General features: G+C 36.5%; 1 long non-coding RNA gene across 1 annotated transcript in view; it reads right to left on the reverse strand.

Annotated features, from left to right (window-relative positions):
* Positions 1-5,563, reverse strand: part of LOC126651939 (uncharacterized) — a 186,359-nt gene extending 180,796 nt beyond the window's left edge. The window contains exons 1-2 of the long non-coding RNA XR_007631831.1: positions 5,527-5,563; positions 5,348-5,398 (exon numbers count right to left, since the gene is read on the reverse strand). This is a non-coding gene — a long non-coding RNA (uncharacterized LOC126651939). The remainder of the gene's footprint in view (positions 1-5,347; positions 5,399-5,526) is intronic.
* Positions 5,564-9,050: the final 3,487 nt, after the last annotated feature.

Below are 9,050 nucleotides of genomic sequence, written 5' to 3' on the forward strand. Positions count from 1 at the left end.
ATAAGACTTTGTTAAAGCTGACTCCATAAAAAGCTGGTTTCAAAGGACCATGAAAAGCAGATGGATTCTGGGAAGGAATTAAGTGCCTGCTGGTAGGGGGGTGATGGTTTGCTTCATTAATAAAATGTGAACAGCAGGAGGACACTAATGAATAGGCACCCTAGAACTGGCATACCAAATTTATTTCATCAGGCGTGCACATTCACACACTCTCAAAATGAAAAAAGCCCTCACCTACCCAACACAGTTTAACTCTACTGAAAAGCTGAAGGAGTCTACAAAAGGATTCTTCCAATAGCAATGTAAATGTTGACTGCATGATAACATTGAAAGCCCTGGAAAGACCTCTGAATGCTCGCTAACTTTCCCCAACAGGTGGCCCAGCTTTTATGTCGTTTTTCTTCTCAGGCTTAGCTTTCCCAAAATTATCTCTCAGTACACTGGCAGCCTGTGCATATAATAGACACTTTGCTATTTTTCTATGAATGTTTATAGCTTTTGATGGAATGTGATGACATCACAAAAGGAAAAGACAGCAAATTTAGGTCCCTATTCCATACAGCAGTGACTTAGGTATCCAGCCTCAAAGACTGCTTCTCTCCACCCTTCTTAAGTAGAGAAACTTTTGGTTGTGACTGGAGAACTCGGACTCAACCAAATACTCAGCCATAAAAATGGTTGTATAGAACAGATCTTTACTGTGGATTATACAGACCAATAAAAGTCTTATAAGACTGTGCACGGCTTAAGACTTAGGTATATGGATTGTGTCATATACTTTCGGAAGGGAGTACAGAAACACTGAACAGCAAAGTATTTGTGTTCAACCATGACAAAATGCCTGAAAAGCACTTATAAGAGAAAGACAAAAATACATGGGAGGGATTCACTTACCACTAGTGGTGAGGACTGCTGCAAAATGAATGATACAGCTCATTTTTAACACACATTGAGGAACATATTTAGAATTGGATATTTTTTCAAAAAGTGTCACATTAATGCTTTCCTTTGGTACACAGCTTCCTCTTCAAGGTTTACCATTTTCTACGCAGCTCAAAGCCCATTCTCATCCCTTATGAGACCTCAGGGTTTCATTTATCATTTAAATCTGTACACCATGGTCCAGCCTTTCTTAGCTACCATAGCATTACCCTCCTGAAGAGTCAATTTGGCCCCTCAACAGTTAGCATGATATTTCTCCACTACAAGTTGAACACAGTAAGAAAAGACTGACCAGTCTCTTGGTGAATGAAAAGACATTGGAAATCCCTCTGGAAGTGCCAGCATGGTGCTTCCACACCAGAAGATTGAAATCTATTCAAGGAACTTCCTTGCTCTTGGAAATGGCTTTGCCAGACAAATGCTGAAGACATAAACATGTAATTGGTGCCTTTTGTGCCACTGCATGTTATTGGCTTCCTCACTGTTTTCTCACAAATCTCCTATGGGAGCAGGACAAATTTTAGTGGTATCTTAATACAATTTTAGTTGTATCTGAGTGGTGTGAGAATCACTGAGTAGTTTTTGCTCTGTGAGTATATGAATCTATTCATAAGAGTGACCTGAAATAAGCTGACAAATCTCTGGGTTAGCTATGAAGAGGAAGCTACTTTAAAAATCTATCCAAACATAGTAAGGAAAGGCCATGAATATTATGTGAGTGGTTTTGTGGTTTGGGTTTTTTTTTTTGGTTTTCTTTCTTATTTTTTTGGTGGATTTTTTGGTTTTGTTTGGGGGGGGGGTTGGTGGGTTTTTTTGTGTTTTTTTTTCTTTTTTTCTAGGCATCTACCTGCTTTTCTGGAGACTTTTTTTTTTTTTTAATAAGCTACTGTAAAATTCCTTATATTAAGTTTTTTCTTTCATTATTATGTGCTTCATAATATTACAGTCCAAGGTGCAAAGAAAGCAGAGAGATGATCGTTGTAGGTTTTTTAAGGGGTTCACTTTCAGAAGGGATCCAACACTTCCCCTACAGTGGTGTCCTATCCAAACTACTTTTGGTATAAGGATTCAAATCTGTGAATTTAAAATACTCTTTCAGAGGAATTTATTAGAGGAGACTATAATGTCATTGAGTGCCAAGCATATTTCTGCCTTTTCTGCAGAGTTAATGGTAATGTAAGATGATGCTTGCTAAAAGCTAGAAGAGGGGTAAAGGTGAAACTCAACTACTCATTCTTACATTCATCAACAGGTTATTATTGATATATTTTTCAGTTTTCACTCAATTCTGTTAATAAGCGTCTAAGAAATCACTACTTTGTCCTATATAGGACAATACTTATTGTCTTATAGCACAATAGATGGGCTCTATTCCTTGAAGTTTGGAAGGTGGTGGAGTAATAAAACATGTATTTTCTCTAGAAGTATTGCCTTTTCCAAAAGAAGGCCAAAGATAAGGAAAAAGTAGCCTGAAAAAGGACTGCTGTAATTTAACACAAAAGGTCAACAGTGCTAAGAGTTAAAGCATCGAAAGAAAACTAGTCTTTGAAGTACAGTGAAATGGCACATTTCCTCTGTAAATTATTTGAAGCAGAGTATCACAAATCACCCAGTAATCTGAAGTGAAATTCACTGTAAGATTTTAACACCACTTTATTAACTTACATACCCTGTGCTCTTATGCCTGTCACGGGAAGAGGCAGGGTTAGGATGTCCAGTAATGAACGTGCCTTATGTATCCCAACCTTGCTTTCTACATTCCTTTCTCTCGCTGAGGCAGGATGGCCTCGATTACGTACGGCACAAAGCCATGTGGCCAGGCTGTGAAAGGGCAGAGCATCTCCAAAGCAGAACCACAACCTGTGATTATGGATTTCCTTCTCCATCGTCTAAACCTCCATCAACAGCTGTCACCTTTGCCCAGGGCCCCTCAGAGGCAGCGGAGAAGGGAAGAGTTGTTGCGCAGGCACTCACTGTTCTCTGCGGCGGCACTTGTGAGTTTGGGCACACCTCTAGCACGTGCAGTGACTGCCTTGTGGCTCTAATACTGCTAATGCAACCACAGCTATTAATGGCTCTAGGAGTATTTAGTTCAACTTTGAATCCTTTTTAAATGGCACACGGGACTAAAAGAATATTGTTTGGATCTGGTAAATACTTGTTTTCAATGTTAGAAAGGCAATGCTCTGGAAAGCCCTTTAATAACCACTAGTCATTATAGAACAGCTGTAATGCTAGACTTTGCCCCTCTCTTTAAAAATCTTATGCATGTTTTTCCACAAAGGATTTCCATTTACACGAAGAAGGTAAAAATTTGAATTTTCTTTAGAAACATCATTTTGTATTTTCTTCTCCCCTCATTTGTAACTTGAACAAATGCAGCTTAGCTCTAGACAAGCTTAGAATTTAGCTTGTTAAAGAAAAAAAATAATCCCTTACATTCTAGAAAAAAATATTTAGAAATTATTACTTTACATTGAAAAGGGTTTTTATAGTTTAGACTAGCAGGCTTTAAATCAAAATAAAAGAACTTTCAATACTCAAAAAGAACACAGTAATTTCTAAATACAGAATAACTGTACTTAAGGTATTTAAATAAAATTATACAGTTTATATGTACATATGTAAAATACTTTAAAAAATTATTTAATTTGGCACACATAATAATGTATGTAATATTAATGCAGTTTCAACTATACTTGATGAGAAAGCAGTAGTTTTCTTGGATATATACAGTTCCAAATTCCTTCAAAATAGAACTTTTGGAAGGTATTTATGGATCTAAAGTTTATGTGTATATGACTGTTTTGGACAATTCATCACAATGATCTGAAATATTGCCCATTGCCTCTAACCCTTCTACTGATTTCCACTGAGAAAAGTCAGTCCCCAGCTCCTCCACACAATCCCATTAAGCACCTGTAGACAGAAATAAAATCCCTCTTTATCTTTTCCAGACTGAACGACCCCAGCTCATCTTCATATGCCTCATGCTGCAGTCTCGCACTATCTCAGTGGCTCTACACAAGCCTCAATCCAGTATATCTTGATTTATTTTATACTGGTGAGCCCAGCACTGGATCCAGTGCTGAGCAGAGAGGAAGGATCCTCTCCCTTGGCCAAATTAATACAGCCCAGAATGCCACTGACATCTGCTCCAAAGGCACACTGATGATTCCCCTTCATATTGCTTTTCACAAGGACCTCCCTGGGTTTTTTCATGCCAAGCGACTTTCTAGCTGTTTAGCTCTCCACCTGGTCTGACTATGGAGTTCTCCATCCCATTTATGGACTTTACACTTGGATCTGTCATACTCCATGAAGTTACTATCAGCCCACTTTCTCATCTTATTTAGCTACTTCTGAGTATCTGCTTTCCATTGTACAGACTTCCCACAACCTGGTATCATCTGAAAATCTGATGGAATACTTCATCCTGCATTCTAGGTTGTTAATAAAGACATGACATAGTCCTGTCCCCAGTGTCAGGCCCTGAAGCATGACACTGATAGCCACCTTCCAGATGGACTTTGCACCTCTGACCACTGCTCTTTCAGCCCCCTTGTCCCTTCCATTTTTCACCCATTTTGTCATCTGCTTTGGTTGGAATTTGCTTCATTGTTAACAAAAACATGTCAAAGTTCAACAATTGGAAAAGATTTTTCCATTTATAGTGATGAAGATTGCAAATTGACTCAAGAGATCATTCCCCAAATCCCCAAATCTCCATATCTCCAGTCGTGTGATGAAATCCAAACAACATGATGCACTGAAATCCCTAGGGATTCCTCATGACTGACAGAAAGTCTTAACGATAATAACATTCTTCAAGATCATTTGAAATAGATGATACTATCTAAATATAAATGTACTATCATTATTTCAATGGGCAATCACTGAAGTAAACAGCAACATTTCTATCAATGTGAAGAGCTCCACTGCAGACAGGTGCACATACATTTGCATGTATCTGGAGCACCAGGCATTGGCACACTGTTTGGATTCAGAGGAAAGCCAGAAATGGAGAATTTTCAGCATGCAGTTTTCAAACACTTCAAACTATGTTATATCTTAAGGAAACATAAAGGCACTTTTGTTCTTGTTGCACGATGAAGCAATAAAAATAGGCTACTTCTGAGTCACCCACTCAAAGGAACAATTTAAAAGGGTCTTACAACCTGAAAACATCTTTCCATCCGGATATGGCTATTCTTAAAACAGAAGTAAGCTTATTAAAATCCTTCAGAATATCTGACAGTTAAATGTAACACTAAACGTGAATATTTTCAGGTGGAGATTTCTACAAGAATGTACCTTGTCTTAAAAAACAGAAGAGGGAGAAGAAACAAAAGAGAACGGTAGGAAAACCAAAAGAATTTCAGCCTGTTGCAGGTCGACTACTTACAGGTATAAGTATTTCAAAGGCCAAACAGATGGGCATGCAGGTAAACAGCTCCTGTAAATAAATAAATAAACAAATAGTAGAAAGTTAGTGAAGGCAGAAAATTATCAGAGATGTCTCCAAAACTTCTCCGTCATAACCTCAATAAAACACTCAAATTTCAAGCACCCACACTGCAAGACCTGATTTTACAATGCCATTCCCAGCAGAGGATGCTGCTGTTTTAATTTCTTCCACACAAGCACATTCAGTTTGACTTTAGGAATCCTCACTTGTGCCCCAGCTTCTCTGTGTTCCAAGACGTGACTTTCTTTGCTGAACAATGACATCAGTGCCATAAAAAATGATGAAAAGATTTGCAAGTTCAGCTGATTCTGTCTACAAAGACAAGGCTGCAACATGCAATCAGGGAACTGAATGCCATATGGACAGAAGAACATGACTGAATGTGTTCACTTGCATCAATGCCTCTGCAAAGCTTATGCAAGACTGTTTATACTGCGAAGGCATGGAGAAACACTGTTTTTACACCCCTGAGCAAAGCATCTGAGTCACTACAGAAATAAAAGTTATTACTAAAACAATGCACTCTGGGCTATAAGCTACAGTATACCATCAATTATGTCAGCCAGTTTATTTTTATAAATTAGATAAAGGGATGTTACAATAAAGAGCTTTTTAAACAGAAGTTCTATGGTGTGTGTGTATTCAGGCACCCATGAGCTCTACTTCCAAAAATGTGTAATGTGAATGGTAAGAAAGGAGCAGAGGGAACAAACTTGGAATGCTACTCAGACTTGACATTCATAAACAGTAAAACTTTCAAGTGTGTGGAGCAAGCCAGAACTCTGTTATGCCTAGGTATTTTTTCTTTTCCTACAGTCCCAAAGTAAGAGTCAGGGATCTAATAGAGAATTACTTTCCTTATGGTATTCCTGCTGGTAGGTGAAACTGGACTAGGTAATAAATTGCAAATATGCAGTGAAGCCCCTAATTTATTTGCATTTATGTTCAGCCCTTAGTGTTATAAAACACATCATCATTGTCTCTAAAAAAAATTCCTGCCTTGCCTTCAGTGATAAAAGATGAGACTACCATGCTGTAATTATGTAAGTTATTTCCCAGGTGAATCCTACCAGATTCTAGCTTCAGAACATAGATTACATTACTCTCATATTGAAGAACACATAATGTTTAAAAAATAAATCCATATGTGTGTATTGATCTTTCCTTATGAACAGAGGCAGTGGAAAACATCATGGAGATGTAGATTCTGAATTTGTACAATGGATTAATAGAAAAGTTCAACGATTTTCATTGATTTGTACTAAAATGTGGAGAAAATTAATCAGCACAATGACAATAAGAAGTAAAATGCAAAGTTGTTCAAAAGAGTAAAGATAAACTGTTTGTTTAAAATCAAAAGCTTCATGTCAAAAATGTTGAAGTTATTTTCACATTAAATAAAGGAAACCTAAATATGCTAAAAATATTAAGAAAACATAATAAAAATAATCACACTAACATAGATATTTTGAGCCTCAAATTAAGGAAAAAACCACCAAACAATTTCAGAACTTTTTGTTTTATGAAAAATGCTAAATATAAATTTTTTTCCCCAATGTAGAACATATTATTTACATGTTAGAATTTTTGATAAAATAGGAAATTCTCTTCTCTATTTACAGCACTTAAAAACAAAGCCAGTACAGCAGAATCTTCCTAAGTTAACTCAGCACAAACATATGGCAGGGTAGAAATCTTCTTGCCCTTCCTTACCATCTTGCAGGCTTCGTTGTACAGCTACAAGATTTTACCTAATCTTGCAAAAATAGAAAGATTGAACCAAAGTGATGTTTTCCTGACAAAGATGTCATAAAATTCTATAGTTTCCAAAGAAATGACTTTGCCACTTCAAATCATCATTAGAAAAATGAAAAAAAAAATGTCTGCTTGAAAGGATGAATTGCATCAAATCCTTGAAAAATGGCCATATTACATTATGCTTGGAGATTTGCATTGATTGTATGCTATGGTATCTTGCCTGGACACTTGATAGGGGAAAGCTGCTTGGGGCTGTTATTATGTGCAATGTGTGTTTTGTTCTGGGACAGCTGCAGGTCCTTTATGTCAGATCTGCTGCACCTCTTGATGAGATTGATCCTTGACTAAATAGCACATTGAAGATAATGACTCATATTTTTGTCTCTCATATTCCAGTAAATAAATAAAACCCACCAATCATAACTGAAGCCCTGAACCTGACCGAAATAAAGTGAATGGGAAAACATTAATTCATTGACTAGGGGAAGAATCAGATCTCAGCAGAGCCAACTGGTAGAACCCCAGAAAGGACACTAAATAAAACACCTGCATAGAGCTTATTTCAGCTTATCTCTGATGGTGAAGATTTAACCTCATTTTTCATGGTCATTTGGGCTTTGAAAGAAGTAATAAAATTGGATGTCCAGATGCAATTAGGAAAAAAATAACAAAACCCCTCATACTTAATATTGCCATTACTCTTTTGGTTAGATGTACCTTAATATTCCTTTTTGCACAATTAAATGCTTCAGCTTACTATATATTATAAACACTCTATAGTAGTTTGAAATTATTATAGCTATTAAGACTTTTAAAAGCATTATGCAAATTCTCTTTTAACTATAAAACTATTTCATACAACTAGAAGCCAAGAAAGAAGAGATTAATTTAAATATAACGAGTGTATACAATTTTAAAATTATTTTTGCAGGTGGCATGTAGCAAATACACATTCCATTCTTAGTTCAGACATCAATTTTTTAATCAAGGCCAAGACAACTGCAGTAAACAAGCATCATATCAAGAAATATTTTTTTGAGATAGCACGGGAAAGAAACTTACTTTCAAATCCTGCCGACTCCTAATTAATCATGTAAATAATAAATGTAGCTATATTTTGTAAAGCATACAGTTTTGCTACTAATTCTCAGTGCACAGTCAGATAAAGCTATTTACTTGTTTCAAAAGGACAGCAAATAAAACATTCCTCTTTTTGCAGTGCAATGATTATTTTATGTACACATATCACACTGACTTAAGGTGCTTGGAGACCCTGTTTCAGAAAAAAGAAAGAGAGAAATTGTTTTCAAGACTCACTAAATGCTGATCAGTGTATTTTAGAAGTCATTAAGACCTTAGCAACAGGGGAATCTACATTGAACCTTGTGCTATGGTCAGAAAATCAACAGACCAACTTTAAAGAGTCTTGAACAAAAATTAAGCCTATTTATCCCACTGTTATCTCACTCATAAACCAGAAATTAGCAACCTGTAATGACCTAATTAATTTTTGTTTACATCAAGAGTTGTTGACTTCAATATTTTATGGGAATTATTTGCTCTGGCTCATGAGAAACACCTGAAAATAATATGTATATTGCCTTAGTCATGATAAAAGTATTTTTCCCTCTCAATGGGTAATGGCTTGCTAGTGGTTTGCTCAAGCACAAAAGTTACTTCTGCTGTACGAAATGTGCATTACCATTTGCAAGCGATGGTCACGTTCCTTGTGCTGGCTCCTGTCACTTCTAAATTCCACTCTGCAATTTAGCTGGCTAGTTGCCCTTTCTAAGTGTGCAGAAAACTGTCCCAAAAAATGCAGCTTATCATGAAATAAACTGTAATTACATTCAGTTTTGTTTTCTTCCCTTTAGTCACCCAT

Source organism: Myiozetetes cayanensis, unplaced genomic scaffold (assembly GCF_022539395.1).
Source record: "Myiozetetes cayanensis isolate MyiCay16 unplaced genomic scaffold, myiCay2020 scf7, whole genome shotgun sequence".
In the NCBI taxonomy this organism is placed as follows: Eukaryota; Metazoa; Chordata; class Aves; order Passeriformes; family Tyrannidae; genus Myiozetetes; species Myiozetetes cayanensis.